We start from the raw sequence: 19,374 nt of genomic DNA, 5'->3' as shown, positions 1-19,374 counted from the left end.
CTCTCCTATGCCTCTTTTTTCAAAGTAATAAATCTCAAAGGTAAATCAAATTAAGTTCTCTATGCTTTTTAACATCCTATTTGCAAACTGTTATCTTGTGTTACTGTGTACAAATAATATGCTAGAAGTAAAAGGAAAAATATTAACAGAGAATACCAATAAAATTAATTTTCTCAGGTCATAAAATCTAAGACCAATAAATCCACAACGAAGGGATTAAAAATGGTCAGCATTCATTGCTCTGTTATTTTTCATCACTTTCTGCTTTTCTGGGCAATGCTTACAGCATTTCTACAGGGCCAGTTCTTTAGGCTCAGATTTCCATACCACCTTTGAAAACTGCCAATATGACATGGTGGTCAAAGCAGTCCAACCCTCTATACTCCATCGTATAAAATACTCAGTCTCTCTGGATTTAAAGCAACGTTTCTCCTCTCCCCTTTAGCATATAAATGCATAAAAGTAAAAAAAAAATGATTTGTCTACTATGTGTTAGGTTCAGATAGCATAAGTAAAGTCAAATTTAATTTACTTCCATTTTTATACATTTTATATTTTGTCCTATTTTTTAACTGTCTTTGTAAGTATGACATGAAAAATACAACATTTAAGCAAATTTTGTGCTATGGATAATTCACATATAATGTTTTCTGAAATATAAAAGAACAGATAATGGATTTAAGAATAGCATTGTCTTAGCATGAAATAATTGTTAATGCTTGATTTCAGTTGCATTGGAAAGTTCTGCTATTTAAGAGAAAAAGAAAACTTTTAAACCATGGACTGATTCTTGATATTTCCACATTTAATACCAATCATTTGGCTTAAAACTTTGACCCAACTTAAATGCATGCATTCTTGAGAGAGTAAAAAAATTCAGCTTCTATCATTTATTTATGCCTTATTATAAATGGTTTATAAATCCCAGAATGTGAGAGAATTGAATAACCCAAAGTTAGAAGAATATGGAAGGAATATCAAATGAAAGCACTCAGGTTGTTCGATGCCACTAATGTATACAATTGCCAATTCTGTATTTTTAAATGTACTCTATGTTTCTAACTAATATCCAGTATGAAAAAGGATACTTAAATGCAGGTAGGTAACCCCCACACCTCAAAAGTGTTTACAATATTTTTGATGTTCTACATTTTACTTTTTCCATTTTATAATTTATAAATTGCTACCATTTTAGTGGAATGTTTAAAGCAACAACAAATATTTTTATTTTTAGCAAAAAATAACCTAAAGCAAAGAAGGAAGCTCTAACACCCAGTCCAAAATTTGCACAGGGTGAGCAAAGGCTCTAAAGTATCAAACCTAATTTCTTTCATTCAGAAGAAAATTTAGGAGACATGGATTCAATGGTTTACCAGTTATGGTCAGCAGCTAATCTAAGATTAGCATAGAGATCTCCTAATTGCCAAGTCTCAGTAATCAGCGTATGTGGTATCATAAAAATCCTTCCATTCACTTCCCTCTACCACTGCCTCCCATCTATCTGTATTGTGTCCTGTGTTCTACATGCGCTCTCCATGGAAATGTCAATGAAGTATTACCAATGTATGTAATCATAATTGAGGTTGTCAAATAATTCTTAGCGAATAATACTTGTATTTTTAATGGCATTTGTTAAAGTCAAATATCTAAGCACAGACAAGCCATTGCAGTGAAAAGAGACTGGTACTAAGGAACCTACCCTATGGCTCCCGTCATCTCCCAAAACATTCACTTGCACTACTGTTAGAGGTATTTTCTGAACATATCTAAGTTAAGCTTCTAATCACAGACTTACCCCAACATGCTTCACACTGGAACTAAGAGAAGGGGGTTGGGTTTGATGGGATCTGTAGATATAGTGAGAATAAAAATAAATACAGCTTTTGCTTAAAGTCTGTAAAACCTTGCTGTAATAACCAAATAAAAATCAGATTTTGAGCAATACAGGAGAACTATTAGATATCCCTAATACAATCCCAAGATTTTTATAGGAAGCTGCAAGGAGAAAGGGACAAAATCTGGGCCAGGAAATCAAGGCATGAAAAATTGTATATCACTATTTATACATAATAATGTAGACAGACATGAAACTACTGGAAAAAAGTTTAGGGAGAGATTAGGTCATCAGGACAAAATAAAGGGAATCATGGATGCCAACCTGAGCCACAAATGAGGGATAGCCTTCAAATGCATCTAGAGCATAACGTCATTAGAGGAAAACCATACAACGTCATAGGCAAGAATAAACTGGGACTATGCAATGAAAAATAGGTACAAGAAAGCCAGAAATGGGGGTGCCTGGGTGGCTCAGTTGTTAAACGTCAGCCTTAGGCTCAGGTCATGATCTCAGGATCATGGGATCGAGCCCCGCATGGGGCTCCCTGCTTGGTGGGAAGCGTCCTCCCTCTCCCACTCCCCCTGCTATGTCCCTTCACTTGCTGTGTCTCTCTCCATCAAATAAATAAATAAAAACGAAAAAAAAAAAGCCAGAAAACTTGTCTGAGATCTATCACAAACAGGAATCCCAAATCAAGTCATGTTGAAAGGGAACCCTTTCCATGCAAAAAGTATAAAGTAGGTAATTGTCTACCAAGGTAAATTTCAGATGTATGGGAAGGCCCTACTATATAAAACAAAACAAAACTCCTTTATCCACTGACTTATTTTTTATTTAACACCTCAAGCATTTGGCCTCAGTTTTGATCTTCCAAAGAAAATAAATCCATTATCAATTCTTTACACCTCAACAAGGCAACATCAGGATTTACGGTGACTCTCCAGTCTTCATAAGCCTGGGACCTATAGGATTAGTCAATCAAACTGTGGTTTACACACTGCTAGTTTCAACATAACTTTCTTCATATTTTTTTGGCACTGTATACATACTCCTATCATTTTGAAAGTAATAGTGAACTAATAATTATGTGTATTTATGTCTTCCTCAACTAGTATTTAAAATCCTTAAAAGGAAGGCATTATAAATTTTAATAATTCTTTTCCCTCATAACTTAATATAGAATCTAATATATGGTAGACATTCAGTATTAGCTGATCTGAAACTTTGCTACAGGCAATTTTGTTTAAAAAAAAAGTGATTTTCAGCATGTAAATCATATATTAATTCTCCTGATTGGCACACAATCTTAAATGTTTTTTCTTTTAATTAGGTAAGTTCCCCTCTCTGAACTGGCTGCCATGTTTTAAGTTTCACCATCCTCACCACAGAATTAGTTGGTGTCAAGAATCCAAATTATGTTTCTACATCCGCCTGACTTATCCTTTGTCCTTGAATGTCACTTCTTTTTTCCTAGATCTAAATTCCACATAATACTATTGATTTTTTGGTATGTGTAATGTAAAGTGATGTCCTTTATCCACTTGTAGTAGAACATGCTGTTTGAAATACTTTCCTTGTAAAGTAACATTTTCTGATGCAATATTGAATGAGCTACCATAAATCCTTCCTCAAATATTGTTGTATAAATAAATATATATATATATATATATATATATATATATATATACTTAAAAAATACATACACACAGACTCTCACCTGTTCATCTTTCAAACCAATAGTTTCTATTTGGCTGTGGCTCTAGGAACAATTGTATCACTGGAGTAGAGTGAAGTCAAATGTTTTGTGTCTTTGTTCATTCAGCAAGATGACTGAAACAAAAGAGTTCACAAAAAAATAACATTTATAAAGGTGTCTAAAGAAGGTTTTGAACAATTATAACATTTCATTAAGACACCAAAACTCTGCCAAGGAATTCTTAGATTCATGTAATAGCTTATTCAACACTCAAAAATATTTCTCTTTCATCACTGCATATAATAAGATATTTTGATGTGGGAAAATTTAGATGAAGTCAGATACAGCATGGTTGATCTTATTTCAATCAGCCTATGCTCTAGCTTTTTTTTTTAAATCCCTTTCTCTGAATAATACATTTCCCCTTCTTTGAAATATTTATTAGTAGCTAGAAACTAACTCATTCCTCCCTGTACAGACACAACCTGAGATCCTTGGATGCTCTCCATTTCTTCTGAACAAGCAGCCAACTCCATGACCCTGTCACCTGCCACAGCCAACTGAAGTAGGTGGACAGTCAGTCAAAACAGGGTCAATGGGAATTTGTCTCCAAGGACTGCAGAGCTGTTACCCAGAGAGATTAGAGGCGCAGTCTCTGCACTGAAAGAGTCTAATGTGGCCGTCACTGGGCTGACATGAGCAACTGGATCAAAGGAATTTGGTGTGCCAAGAGAAGGAAGAAAGAAGCTAACCCACAAGGAGAAGTAGAGATGAGAAAAAAATATTAAACCAGAAAGAGATGGAGAGCAAGAAAAAGAGATAATAGCTTTCTTAATGTCTGATTATCTTATAGTTCTTGGTTCTTATTCCCATGACTAAATCCTATCTGATCTCTACTAGAAATTAGGAAATTTTTCTAATTATAAATGTTCTTCCTCACTAGCATAGAATTCAAGCTTATGTTTGTACTTCCTAACTAGAACAATACACGTCTTACAGTAAGTAGTCCAAAAAAGGGGTGCGGGTACTGATTAAAATACATACAAAGACAATTTGCTTCGGTACTTTGGTTCCAAGAAATCAAATAGATAATCTAGAACTCTCATATCTGATATAACCATCCCTGAGAGAGTCCATGATTTGAGATAAGCATTGGGTCAATGATTTTACATTATCTCATTTTATCCTCCAACAAACCTAGGAGTTATGTGCTATTTCCAGCATTTCACAGATGATGAAACTGAGACTTAAAATTTCCTAAGGTCACAGAGGCATTAAGTAGTGAAGACAGAATACAAAATCAAGTCTCTGAGTCTGATCCTGTGTTCTTTTTATATATAATTCATGTGAAATTGGTCAGTTTTGTTTCTATGTATCTAGTTTATAACTAGATTATTCTTTAAGTATAATTGCATATTAAAACACTAAGCTAAAGACTGCTAAAAATGGCTTAGAAGATTTGTAATTATATTATTTGTTACTTATTGCTTGTCAAATTAATTAAGTGAATGAATTTGAAAATTAAAAGACATGAAATCAGAGATAGCTAATTGCTAAAGATTGAAAGAGGCCTAAAATCGTCCAAATGCAATTTAATCTAATAAAAGAATTTATTTTGATTGTGCCTTTTAGGGAGTAAAGAATACCTTTTCACTATCTTTAATTCCAACAGTATTACCTTTATGAAGATAAAGTTGGCAAATTTCTTTGTTAAAAATATGTACTTCCTATTCTCTAAACATGTTAGACATGAATGAATAAATAAATACCTTTATGACAAATATCTGAAAAAGATGATTCATAGAAATAAATATTTTTAGAGTATTGTTATAAAAACCCACACTACAAGTAGGTAGATTTATCTGTGACCAAAATATTCATGCAAAATTATAAGTACTACATTATTTTTAACGCACTTTCAAAATTTTTTATTTTGACAAAAATTGGTGACATTGTACTTTCTAGTGAAAAGATTAGCCCAAATTAATGACTCAGACACATTAAACCCTCAAGTTTTATTTTTACAAAATAAACTCATGAAAATAAGTTTAAGCTACTAAAAATAAGTCTCTCTTCATAAACAATATCACTTGCAATTATGCTTTTGCTAGTCTATGTCATCAAGACAAAAAAGTGACTTAACTCTTCTGAAAGTTATGTCATTTTAAACTATAAAAATCTTGACTAACAACTAGCATATTAACAATAATTTGTACAAATTCAGGAAAATAATTTTTGAAATATCATTCTCATGAAAGATTTTAGAATGGAGACTAAAATATAGTTATACATTTTAAGACTTTGAGAAAAGAATTTCTTTCAAATGATGAAAATAATCTCTAAGTCTTATTTTAAGATGTTATTTTGTTTTGTTTTGTTTTAATGAAAAATAAGACTGAGACACCAGACACAGTTCACTGGGACAACTTTGTACATTAAGCAAATACCAATTACAGAGAAAGTCTGGAAAAGGAAAATTTTTTAAAGTAAAGTAATCCTTGAATATAAGATAAGTATCCATAGAACCAGTAATGATAAATCAGATGTGAAAAACAGAAAGCAGTGTTGAGATTTCAGATTTTTGGGCTTTGCCTCCAGCAACTGGCACAATAGATAGGGGAAGCAGAGATTAAAAATGCCTCATTGAGGTAGACACTGAATCTGGGTTCAGTTTGGATCCAGGCCTATGAATCAGGAGCAAAGAAAAATCTTTTCCCAAGCAAATGACTTATATAAAGATGCATACCTAAAAATATGAGGGGGAAAACAAAACAAAACAGAAAAATCTGCCCATTAAGGACAGGTACCAAGCCATTTGCTAGGCCATGACTTAACCTGAGGTTTCCCTACTAACCCCAGATGTTAAATGCTAAGTGGACAATATAAGATCTGGTTGTATACACAGGATTATAAAGACCAAATCGAGACACTCAAAACTAGATGACAGGAGCACAGAGAGGGAAGGAAGGGGAGAAAAATGCCACAATAGCTGGGCCTACAAACCAAAATTCCAAAACCAATGAGGAAAAAAATGATAAGAGCAACAGATCAAAAAACCAAAATTCCTAAGATTGTCACTTCAGATAGAGTACAGAATAGTATATCTAAAATGTTGCAGATCAAAGACTTAGGAAAAAGGTAGCCATGAAACAAAGAGCAGGGTAATACGAAAAACTACTAGTTCTAAATATCAGGAATTGAGAATGTAATTATTGAAATTAAAAATTTAATAGATCTTTTTTTAGGTTGAAAAAGAACACAAAGAAAGGACTATTTTTTTATCTTTAAAAAATGCACAGCAAACATAGGAAAGCTAGTAAGACAAAGAGTGAAAACACAAAAAGGAAGTTCAGAAATAGATGTCAAATGACAGATTTAGTGAGAGGATTTTGTTTCTCTCTAATAGAAATGCATGAGAAAGACACTGAGGAAGTGTTGGAGGAACAATACAAAGGGGTAAGGCTGAGAATATTCTTTCAACTGGAAAGCACACTTAAAAGAACAAGCAAGATAAACAAAAATCACTATATCAATGCATTGTACTACAGTAATAAACAATATTAATGATAAATAGTACATGACTAAGTAATATAAAAGATTTTCACATTTAGAAATATATGGGGGGCTCCCTTCTCCCTAGGAGGCCCAATAAATTAAGATGTTTAATATGTTCATTAAAAAAAAAGATGTTTAATATGTTCATTTTTCAAAAAAAAGTTTTAAATAAAACATTCAGAACTCCAAATAATAAACATCAAAAAAATTTTAAAGATTTTATTTATTTATTTGCCAGAGAGAGATCACAAGTAAGCAGAGAGGCAGGCAGAGAGAGAGAGGAGGAAGCAGGTTCCCCTCTGAGCAGAGAGCCTGATGTGGGGCTCCATCCCAGAACCGTGGGATCATGACCTGAGCTGAAGGTAGAGGCTTTAACCCACTGCGCCACCCAAGTGCCCCAGTAAACATCAAATACTAAGGGTATTTTTTTCTTTCTTTCCATTTTACTGTTTCGTTTTTCTATTGAAGCTCAGTTTGAAAGAATTGTTAATTACACTTGTAAATTAAAAAGCACACTATCACTGCCTGTCCTTTTCCTTCTCATATTTTTGCCTATCTTTCATGATCACTATTCTTATTCCCCTCATCCCATTGTTAATGTGCTTGATCTCTGCCCTTAAATATAACTTCATACAGCTTCACATCCGGAAGGAAGTTTTGCTTCAGTTGAATCATACCTTGAGTCCCACTCAAGTCTGATTTTGGTATTTATATAATACTTTGGACTTTGACTTTAGAATTGTTGCTGGAAAGAATTAAGACTTTAGGGCCACTGGTATGACATGCATGTATTTTGTAAATAAGAGGAGGACATGCATGTTGTATAGCCTGGAGGGAAATGGTATGGACTGAATTATGTCAGTCTAGAATTCATATGTTGAAGCCCCAATGCCCAATGTGATGGCAAATGGAGGTAGAGCCTTGGGGAGATCAATAGATTTCAATGAGATCATGAAGGTAGAACCCTCATGATGGGATTAGAGCACTTATGAGAAGCAGCAGAAATCATTCTTCCTCTCCACCATGTGAGAATACAGTGAAAATCAGCCTTCTGCAAGCCAGGAAGAGAGCCCTTACCAAAAAAACTGAATCTTGATCTTGGACTTACCAACCTCCAGAAATGTGAGAAATGTCTTTTAAGGCACCCAGGCTATGGTATTCTGTTTTGACAGCCAGAGCAGATTGATACAAATTTTTTTTTCCAAGTTTCATTGTATTTCTTTACTTATAATAACTTTTGTTTTTCATTTTTCTTGCATGCCCTGCACTTGACCGATCCAATTTCTTTTGATGGTTTTATTTTTTTTTATTTTTTATTTTTTATAAACATATATTTTTATCCCCAGGGGTACAGGTCTGTGAATCACCAGGTTTACACACTTCACAGCACTCACCAAAGCACATACCCTCCCCAATGTCCATAATCCCATCCCCTTCTCCCAAACACCCTCCCCCCAGCAACCCTCAGTTTGTTTTGTGAGATTAAGAGTCACTTATGGTTTGTCTCCCTCCCAAACCCATCTTGTTTCATTTATTCTTCTCCTACCCACTTAAGCCCCCATGTTGCATCACCACTTCCTCATATCAGGGAGATCATATGATAGTTGTCTTTCTCTGCTTGACTTATTTCGCTAAGCATGATACGCTCTAGTTCCATCCATGTTGTTGCAAATGGCAAGATTTCATTTCTTTTGATGGCTGCATAGTATTCCATTGTGTATCTATACCACATCTTCTTGATCCATTCATCGGTTGATGGACATCTAGGTTCTTTCCACAGTTTGGCTATTGTGGACATTGCTGCTATAAACATTCAGGTGCACGTGCCCCTTTGGATCACTACGTTTGTATCTTTAGGGTAAATACCCAATAGTGCAATTGCTGGGTCATAGGGAAGTTCTATTTTCAACATTTTGAGGAACCTCCATGCTGTTTTCCAGAGTGGCTTCACCAGCTTGCATTCCCACCAACAGTGTAGGAGGGTTCCCCTTTCTCCGCATCCTCGCCAGCATCTGTCATTTCCTGACTTGTTGATTTTAGCCATTCTGACTGGTGTGAGGTGATATCTCATTGTGCTTTTGATTTGTATTTCCCTGATGCCGAGTGATATGGAGCACTTTTTCATGTGTCTGTTGGCCATCTGGATGTCTTCTTTGCAGAAATGTCTGTTCATGTCCTCTGCCCATTTCTTGATTGGATTATTTGTTCTTTGGGTGTTGAGTTTGCTAAGTTCTTTATAGATTCTGGACACTAGTCCTTTATCTGATATGTCATTTGCAAATATCTTCTCCCATTCTGTCAGTTGTCTTTTGATTTTGTTCACTGTTTCCTTTGCTGTGCAAAAGCTTTTGATCTTGATGAAATCCCAATAGTTCATTTTTGCCCTTGCTTCCCTTGCCTTTGGCGATGTTCCTAGGAAGATGTTGCTGCGGCTGAGGTCGAAGAGGTTGCTGCCTGTGTTCTCCTCAAGGATTTTGATGGATTCCTTTCGCACATTGAGGTCCTTCATCCATTTTGAGTCTATTTTCGTGTGTGGTGTAAGGAAATGGTCCAATTTCATTTTTCTGCATGTGGCTGTCCAGTTTTCCCAGCACCATTTATTGAAGAGGCTGCCTTTTTTCCATTGGACGTTCTTTCCTACTTTGTCGAAGATTAGTTGACTGTAGAGTTGAGGGTCTATTTCTGGGATCTCTATTCTGTTCCATTGATCTATGTGTCTGTTTTTGTGCCAGTACCATGCTGTCTTGATGATGACAGCTTTGTAATAGAGCTTGAAGTCCAGAATTGTGGTGCCACCAACGTTGGCTTTCTTTTTCAATATCCCTTTGGCTATTCGAGGTCTTTTCTGGTTCCATATAAATTTTAGAATTATTTGTTCCATTTCTTTGAAAAAGATGGATGGTACTTTGATAGGAATTGCATTAAATGTGTAGATTGCTTTAGGTAGCATAGACATTTTCACAATATTTATTCTTCCAATCCAGGAGCATGGAACATTTTTCCATTTCTTTGTGTCTTCCTCAATTTCTTTCATGAGTACTTTATAGTTTTCTGAGTATAGATTCTGTGCCTCTTTGGTTAGGTTTATTCCTAGGTATCTTATGGTTTTGGGTGCAATTGTAAATGGGATGGAGTCCTTAATTTCTCTTTCTTCTGTCTTGTTGCTGGTGTAGAGAAATGCAACTGATTTCTGTGCATTGATTTTATATCCTGACACTTTACTGAATTCCTGTACAAGTTCTAGCAGTTTTGGAGTGGAGTCTTTTGGGTTTTCCACATATAGTATCATATCATCTGCGAAGAGTGATAATTTGACTTCTTCTTTGCCGATTTGGATGCCTTTAATTTCCTTTTGTTGTCTGATTGCTGAGGCTAGGACCTCTAGTACTATGTTGAATAGCAGTGGTGATAATGGACATCCCTGCCGTGTTCCTGACCTTAGCGGAAAAGCTTTCAGTTTTTCTCCATTGAGAATGATATTTGCGGTGGGTTTTTCATAGATGGCTTTGATGATATTGAGGTATGTGCCCTCTATCCCTACACTTTGAAGAGTTTTGATCAGGAAGGGATGCTGTACTTTGTCAAATGCTTTTTCAGCATCTACTGAGAGTATCATATGGTTCTTGTTCTTTCTTTTATTGATGTGTTGTATCACATTGACTGATTTGCGGATGTTGAACCAACCTTGCAGCCCTGGAATAAATCCTACTTGGTCGTGGTGAATAATCCTTTTAATGTACTGTTGAATCCTATTGGCTAGTATTTTGGTGAGAATTTTCGCATCTGTGTTCATCGTTCTCTTTTTTGATGGGATCCTTGTCTGGTTTTGGGATCAAGGTGATGCTGGCCTCATAAAATGAGTTTGGAAGTTTTCCTTCCATTTCTATTTTTTGGAACAGTTTCAGGAGAATAGGAATTAGTTCTTCTTTAAATGTTTGGTAGAATTCCCCCGGGAAGCCGTCTGGCCCTGGGCTTTTGTTTGTTTGGAGATTTTTAATGACTGTTTCAATCTCCTTACTGGTTATGGGTCTGTTCAGGCTTTCTATTTCTTCCTGGTTCAGTTGTGGTAGTTTATATTTTTCTAGGAATGCATCCATTTCTTCCAGATTGTCAAATTTGTTGGCGTAGAGTTGCTCATAGTATGTTCTTATAATAGTTTGTATTTCTTTGGTGTTAGTTGTGATCTCTCCTCTTTCATTCATGATTTTATTTATTTGGGTCCTTTCTCTTTTCTTGAACTCCATCTAAAGTTCATTCATACTCTGTGGAGCTCAGACTCCCAGCAGCAGTTACAGCTAAGCAGGGCAGGCTTGCTCCTTCCCCCCTTTCCAACCTCCTTTTCCTCAGGGATATACAGTGCACCATGAGCCAGGAATTAAAAATCGCTCTGGGAGCTTCCCCAGCAGAGCCGCTCGCCTGGAGAGAGCCTGGAACTTCTCCCCACATCCCCACCCGTTCTCCTGCCCTGATGCTTCGTGTCTCTTTCTCTGCGTGTTCATTCTCAGCCTGTTCACAAGCTCACCTTTCCACAGAAGCTCCTCTTCCTGGAAAGGGCACAGCCTCCTCGCGTCCAGCTGAGCAGTGAACCCCAGAGACATGCGCCCACAACGCGGAAGCCCATGAGGCCTTCAGACCAACCCGCAAGCGGGAGCTACCATTTCCAGCGGCCCCTGCGGAGGGCGCTGGCCCGCGCCGCTGTGGCGCAGGCTCGGCACTGTGAGTTCCCTCCAATTCCCGCGGCGGTGATTCGGAGGCGCTGAGACCCGCGCTCCACGCAGCCGCAGACGGAGACGTTAGACCGCCTCAGCAGCCGCAGCTGCTTCAGATGCGTTACCTGTGCCGGCGGAAGTATTGCGGAGTGATTTAAAAAAAAAAAAAAATTGCTTTCACACGATGAGTTTTCATTCATACTAGAAGATGGCGACCACGTTTGCTACGAATCCTTCGACTCCCAAAGTGATCTGGAAAAGGAGATGCAGGAAGTGCATGATTTAGTCCCACAGACCTGAACAGCATGAAACAGTGAAGCCCAGAGCTTCCCCGGCTCAGGAGAAAGAACTATTTGACATTGGGATCACAGGTTATGGCAGTGTGTTAGATGTCCGCGTTCTGTAGACATAGGTTCTGAGTCTTGGCCCCTCAGGGTGATGGCCATATCCATCATGGACTTGACATTGAAGGAGGGCTTTTTTGGACTTCAGCATCGTCTCCAGGTATGATCTGGATGCAAGGAGGGGTGTTCATTTTTGGATCCGTGATAAATCAGAAAACGGTCTTCCACAGTACATTCTGGGATACTTGACTGTGAGTCTTGCAAAGGGTGGTGAAAATGTTAAGAACTAAGTTCTAAGTGAAAGATTTCACCTTCGGTCAGAATATCTATAAACATAATTTTAAAATACGTCAAAAAATATGCCTTGGTTGATCAATATATTCTTGAAAATAAAGCTGGGATAAGATTTGAGAACTTGCCCTTGAGCCAATTCATGAGGAACTTCAACAGATCTTCCAAAAGCATCACAGTTCCCGTCGGCACTGGGAGCATTTCAAGATGGTAGCCAGCAGATGTCAGAATAACATAAAAAATGACAAACGTGGACCCAGGCTTGAGTGGGAGACCACGCTCGGACACTTTTCTACGGATGTCCATGTTAGAGAAGGAATCAATCTTTTACTGAAGAGCTTTCTTAATATTCATACTATAACAGGCTGCATTTCTGTGCCTATTGATTTACAGAAAGAGGATCAGTTTGATCCATTTACTGTTCTAAACAAATCTCCATCTGCCATGAATTGGGTAACATTTCTACTAACGCAGAAAAAAAGAGGAGAATGAAGCTGAATCTAATATTAAACATAGAATCAGAGATTATAAGAACTTTCTAGCTTCCTATGTGGAAGTTTTCAAACGGTTTCTTGAGAACCTAGACAAGTCCTGAAAAGGTGAAGTTCTCAAGAAGAATGATTTACAAAAAGATTTCTGAAGGTAACAATTTCCCCCAAACCAATGTGGATATCTTCAGTCTAAAAATCAAATACTTCAAAAGCCATTCCATAAATATGGCAGGACCATGTATGCGTCTTAATGCTCAAAGCAAAATTTCCTTTTCTTGTGAAATAATTATGTTGAAAATACTCCTGAGAACACCAAAGGAGTGTCAAGATTCCTGGAAGGAGCAATAATGGGAGGGATAAGTGGATTGCAGGTAAATTTGCAAAATTTAATATTATACAATGATAATTCTAAGATTTCCAATATGAATACTCAAAGCTTTACCAATTGCTGTAGTGAGCAGCAGTATACCTGAGATTTTAATCTCACCCCAATGGATACAGGTCCATAGTTCTGGAGTGACTATTCTAGATGAATGAGACATTTGTCTTTAAGTCTTTGACCCTTAATTATACCCGAAGTGTGTATTCAGTTATTTCCTAATTTTGCCTACTAATATTTTTATTAGGCTGCACTTTTAAAAATCATTGTAAACTGGGCCTCTAAACTTACAAAAACTTCCATTCAAAAGATATAGGTTACTATATTACAATAGTAAGATCTAATAGTGTATCTTTCACAACTAGCAATTATAGCTCCTTACTGCTTCCCTCAGAAACAATTGGATTATTACCTATATAAAGAAAACACCTTAGAAAAAATAGCTAACTTCATCAACAAAACTCTTGTATTTGTCAAAACGCTTGGACTTTCTATATATCTGATACTTTAATTTTAAAGGTTTTGCTTCTTCCTTGTTTGATTTTGTGCTATAGATTTTGAAGTATCAGATTTCTTTTGCCTGGTTTTACAGCCAGTCGAAACAAAGCAATTGTTCTGGTTTACATTCTATTTTCTGAAAAACATTAAGAAGCAAGGTATTGGGTTAGTGATTTCCATGACTTACGAAAATTTTCCTTCCTTTGCATTTCCTTTAACACTGTTTTCTCTGCAGTTATATAGTCTTTTCTAATCTTTTAGTTTACATAGAGCAGACTAATGTAGGCAACACACTGAAATGCCTTGCATTCCTTTCTCTGCCAATTATTTTTAAGAAGTATTCCACTTCTATTGTTAAGACCAAAATGCCACCCTTCACTGAAGTCTGTATATGAGGATCGTGAAAATGGCACAGTAGAAAACAACCTGAATCAGAGTTGAATTGGGAGAAATCAGATCAGTGTGCATTATGAGAAGCATTAAGTGAGATTTTAGCCCCACCTAGTGTCCTGTGGTAGAATAATATCTTGGAAATGAAAATACACCATTTTAGGCAAGACTCAGATTAAGTAGGAGCATAAAGCTAGTCCGTTTGACCTCCAGTCAAAGGCCTATTGCTTTGTGTTTTTTAGTTGCTGTACTGAAAAACATCCATGCAAGAGAAACATTCTTGGATCTAAGGAATTTGCCAGATATTTACAAGGCCAATCAGCACACGACAGCTCTTTCATATATCGGCTTTAAAAATAGGAAGATTTGAAGTGATAGAAACCCTGATCTGCTGAAAATAACAAGACAGTGATGGAAGTCAGGATGGCCATAACACTTGGAAATAACAAAGTTCACAACACATCTAAGGAAAATTTTACATATGCACGAATGAGGTCATACTGTGCTTTTCTTTCCTTTTAGTGCAAGTATATTTCAATATAACCATTTTAGAACTGCATTGAGATAATAGACAAAAAACAAATGAAGACATAGAACATATGAATAATAAAATAAATATATTTGATTATATAACTATGGCTGTATTTGGAGGAGGGAAGAGCTTAAATTCACCAAATACAGAATAATCTTTAGTGTATACCTATAGAACATTTATAAAAATTAATCACACACTTGACTAAAATGAATTTCTTAAATCCAAAAAGTAATGCATTTGTAGATCACATTCTCAAAATAAAACTAGAAATAAATTTAAAATGTTTCATGATTATTTAGGAATTAAGAAGCACACCCAACTCTTGAATGAAAGGGAACAAAAATAAAATTATAAACTAAATAACAATGAAAAGGAGACTACATTATAACAAAGCCTAGGGGATTGAGAAAAAGCAGGATTGAAAAAGAATTTGACCTTCACAACACTCCATTATTCATGAAGAAAGATGAAAAATAAAGGAATTCGTATTTATCTTAAGCTATTAGAAAAAGAATGACAATCTGGAATGAGGAAAGAAAATTAGTAAAGATGTAAAACCAATTTGCTTAAAAATGTTTTATTAAGAAACAATAATATAAAACAAAAACATGCCTATTTATATCTGCTTGAAGGGGTCAAAAACAGCATTATTTCAAAGTCATCCCAGCAAAGTTTCCAAAGTCTGACTCTTCCATGAACACAAATAATAGGCAATATAACATTTTTAACCGATACCTCTTTCAAGGTATGTCAGTACTCCATCTAATTTTGAATTGCCATAAGAGCTTCTTACCATCCTGCTTGGGCCCATTTTAATGTTTCACATATTCTAGCACAGAGGTAGGAGTAATTGCCCAATTTTTTCTCTATAGGGCCCAAATGTTAGTACCTTGGATTTTGTGAGCCAAATTGTTGTGTCTGGTGTCTGTCCCAGCTACTCAACTCTGCCCATTGTTGCTCAAAAGCAGCCATAAACAACATCTAAATGAGTAAGTATGGCTATGTTCCAATACAAATTTGTTTATAAGGGAAAAAAAAAAGATTTGCAGATGAATTTGGCCTATGGGCTGTGTTTACTGACCCTGGGTTAGAGTTGATAGGGACCATAAATCTATATGTGAATATATAAATAATTTCACTTCAAAACAAAGAGCATATCCATTTGAGAATGATAGTAAAGATAATAATAAAATAATTACTACTATCACTATTATACTGTCATTTTGGTGGGGACTTTCTTCAGGTTTTTAAAAATAGTGTTTTATTTTATCAAGTGTAATTTCTCACCTAATAGCCACATCAATCCTGTGAAGTAAGTAGTGATATCACTGCCCTTTTCCAGATGGAGAAACTGAGATTTAGACACTTAAGATATCTGAGCAATGCTCTAATTGTAAGGTGATAGTTTGAGACTGAAAGTCATGTCTGCTGAGTCCAAGTTCTAAACAGCTCCACAGCAATACTTGGAATCACGGTGTCAGAGACCCAGCACATGACAGTGTTTTTCCTGGGTTCAGGAAGCTATTGTTACATGTTCATATTTCTCTGAAGGCACCTACACTCCATTTCCAAGGAAGCAATACTCCATCCCACCCTCCCTTCCCACCTTGCTACAGCACTGAGTTCTCTGTAATGATAGAAGAAGGGAGCATTCCAATTAAGAGTACACCATTCCCTGAATCACATAATCATCAGCTTTATAATTTAGGAAGCATGGACCCACTTCCTCTTGTCCTTTTGGAGTGAGTTGTGTCCAAGCACATCAAATGCTTGCTGCTATAAATTCCATGAAATAAACTGAAGAAGCAGGGCTTCTTTTAGGCCCAGCTGTCTGCCAATAATGTGATGAACAGATCAGAGACTTGAGGCTCAAAATAAATTTCAAGGCTCAAAATAAAGGTAGAAATACCCTGCTATGTTCTTCAGTCCAGCTTTTTTTTTTTTTTTTAATATTTTATTTATTTATTTGACAGAGAGAGATCACAAGCAGGCAGAGAGGCAGGCAGAGAGAGGAGGAAGCAGGCTCCCTGCTGAGCAGAGAGCCCCATGCGGGGCTCGATCCCAGGACCTTGAAATCATGACCTGAGCCGAAGGCAGAGGCTTAATCCACTGAGCCACCCAGGCACCCTTTCAATCCAGCTTTACTGGTTTTAAATCTGAGCCTGTTTTAATACTTACTGGGTCCTTGTTTGACTTTAATTGGGTGAGTTCCCAAAGATGGAGAGAGTGAATAATCAGACTCACTCAAACCTCCTGACTATAGGAACCACAGAAATTATAATGCATGCCTGAGGCTACTTGAGAGTCCACATTGTTTCTGGAATGTTATCTGCCTAGAGTATACCCAAAGGCAGAGTAACTCTAAAATCTGTTGAATTCCTCTCCATTTGACAACTCTTTAAGAGAATTTCTTAAATAATTGCCTATAATGAAGTTAATGGAAGACTAACCAATTATAGTCTAATCATGAAAGAGGCTGGAACTGAACTTAATGAGACAAGGTGAAATTGCAAAAGACTGTGGAATGAATTACAAGGATCAATGGTAGCACCACTTAGTGAACTGTTTGATATGATGAAGTTCAACTGCAATGTGATGATTAAGGCAAGAACAAGGGCATTAAAGGAAGAATAGATATCAATTATTTTGTTTTCTTTGAGTTCAAATGTTCATCCTTATGTAGGAAGAATATAATTCAGGCACAGAGATGCTTTCTTTGAAAAATATTGTGTCAGGCCAATACATTACTGAGGAAAAACCTCATTTGTTTACAACATTTTAAAAAGCTCCTTTTAGATTCTAGAATCTAGAAGTCTTGCCTAAACCTGTGGCTTGGGACAATCATCAGAACTTTGCTTTCATCCAATCAGGCAGAAATACAGATTCTCTTGGCATCATCTAGTGAGATCACAGCCAGTCAGCTTGCACTCTGCAGCTACAAAGAAAGCAAAACTTCGGAATATGAGAATTCTCCCTGGGTAATTGTAACAGAGGTAAGAGGAATGTCTGGCACATAAAAAGTTGTTTTTTTTTTCCTTAAATTTGAGGATTCGGATTTGCTAATCTCACAACATTTAACACACATAGTCAGAAGATAGTTTGGAATTATTCCTGGTTTATCTACGTAGATTCAGTAATAATATATGAAGAATATAGGTCTTTTTTAAGGAAAAAAAACAGTCTGCTGTATTTGAATATAAAAATGTACCAAAAAATAAAATAATAAAGTAAAATAAAATTATACCAAGATATGAATCCTTTCCACTGTTATTTAAATATATATTTAAGCAGACTTGGAAAAGTTCTGACCAGTAGAAAGCTGGATTTTGATGTGAAAATGTTGGGGTTCAGAGCAAATGATTAAGAAAGAATTCTTGAAATGTCTTTGGTTCCAAAAGGGTGGTTTTATTAAAGTATGTGGACAAGATCTGTGGGCAGAAAAAGCTGCACTGACGTTGTGAGGAGTGGCTGATTATATACTTCCAAGGGGAGGGCTTTAGGGATAGTGTAAGTCTCTAAAGAGTTTGAAAGCAAGATTTCTAGTTGAAGGGCTAGCTGTTGTTGGAAAATTTCATTAACTACTGTCTAGTAAAATCTCAGTAATGAGACCCTCTAAATGTATATCAGTGTTCCATATGTTTGGAGGATGATTGCCAACATATAACTTGGGGGGTAGAAATAAAGGAAGTTTCCAAAGGAATTTTTGTATCTTAAAGGAGACTCAGGATCCTAGAGGTCAGGCTAACATTAAGCTAAGGTTACCTTTTGCCCTTAGCAAAGTTGTTGTTATTGTTGTTGTTTTTAAGATTTTATTGATTTATTTAGGGGCACCTGGGTGGTTCAGTGGGTTAAAGCCTCTGCCTTCCGCTCAGGTCATGATCCCAGGGTCCCGGGATCCAACCCTGCACAGGGAACCTCCTCTCTGCCTGCCTCTCTGCCTGCTTGTGATCTCTGTCTGTCAAATAAATAAAATCTTTAAAAAAAAAGATTTTATTGATTTATTTAAGAGAGAGAGAGAACATGAAGCGGGGTAAGGGGCAGGGGGAGAGGGAGAACAGACTCCCCTCCTGAGGAGGGAGCCCAACTCCAGGCTGACCCCAGACCCCTAAGGTCATGCCTGAGCCAAAGGCAGACACTTAGCTGAATGAGCCTTCCAGACACCTTGCCCTTAGCAAATTATTAACATCAGGGCAGTTGAGTTCCTAGAGGAAGGTCACTCTCCGAGTCTCATGGACTTGTCAATGGGCTATAGAATGCAAGGAAATTTAATTTTTTTTTCTTTTGTCTTTGTTCTCCACATCAGATTAGATGTACAAAAAATGAAAAGGATAAGCACCTATTAGTTAGATACAAAACTGAAATTAAATTTTAGGTTATGGGTAAATTAATAGAAGACTATTCTAGTAGGAAGCATACGATTTGAAATGTGAATTACAGTTTAGGGCGTGGATAAAAGGGAGTAATTAACACAGGGGAAAATGTAAATATTGCCTCTAATTTGCTAGAAAAGTTTGATTTAAACAATATAATTTCAGAATGCCTGTTAGGTAGTGAAGTTTGTATATCAGTTACATGCTTGGATTTATAACATTAATTCTCAGGAGCTATTGGGTTTTTTTCGCTCTAATAAAACAACAGCATAAAACATT

General features: G+C 36.4%; 1 pseudogene; it reads left to right on the top strand.

The window, feature by feature from the left end:
• Positions 1–11,959: 11,959 nt before the first annotated feature.
• LOC116597722 lies at positions 11,960–13,072 on the top strand (annotated as a pseudogene).
• The last annotated feature ends 6,302 nt before the right edge of the window (positions 13,073–19,374 follow it).

This window comes from Mustela erminea, chromosome 8, assembly GCF_009829155.1.
Source record: "Mustela erminea isolate mMusErm1 chromosome 8, mMusErm1.Pri, whole genome shotgun sequence".
NCBI lineage: Eukaryota > Metazoa > Chordata > Mammalia > Carnivora > Mustelidae > Mustela > Mustela erminea.
This window is presented reverse-complemented; position numbering and strand designations above follow the sequence as displayed.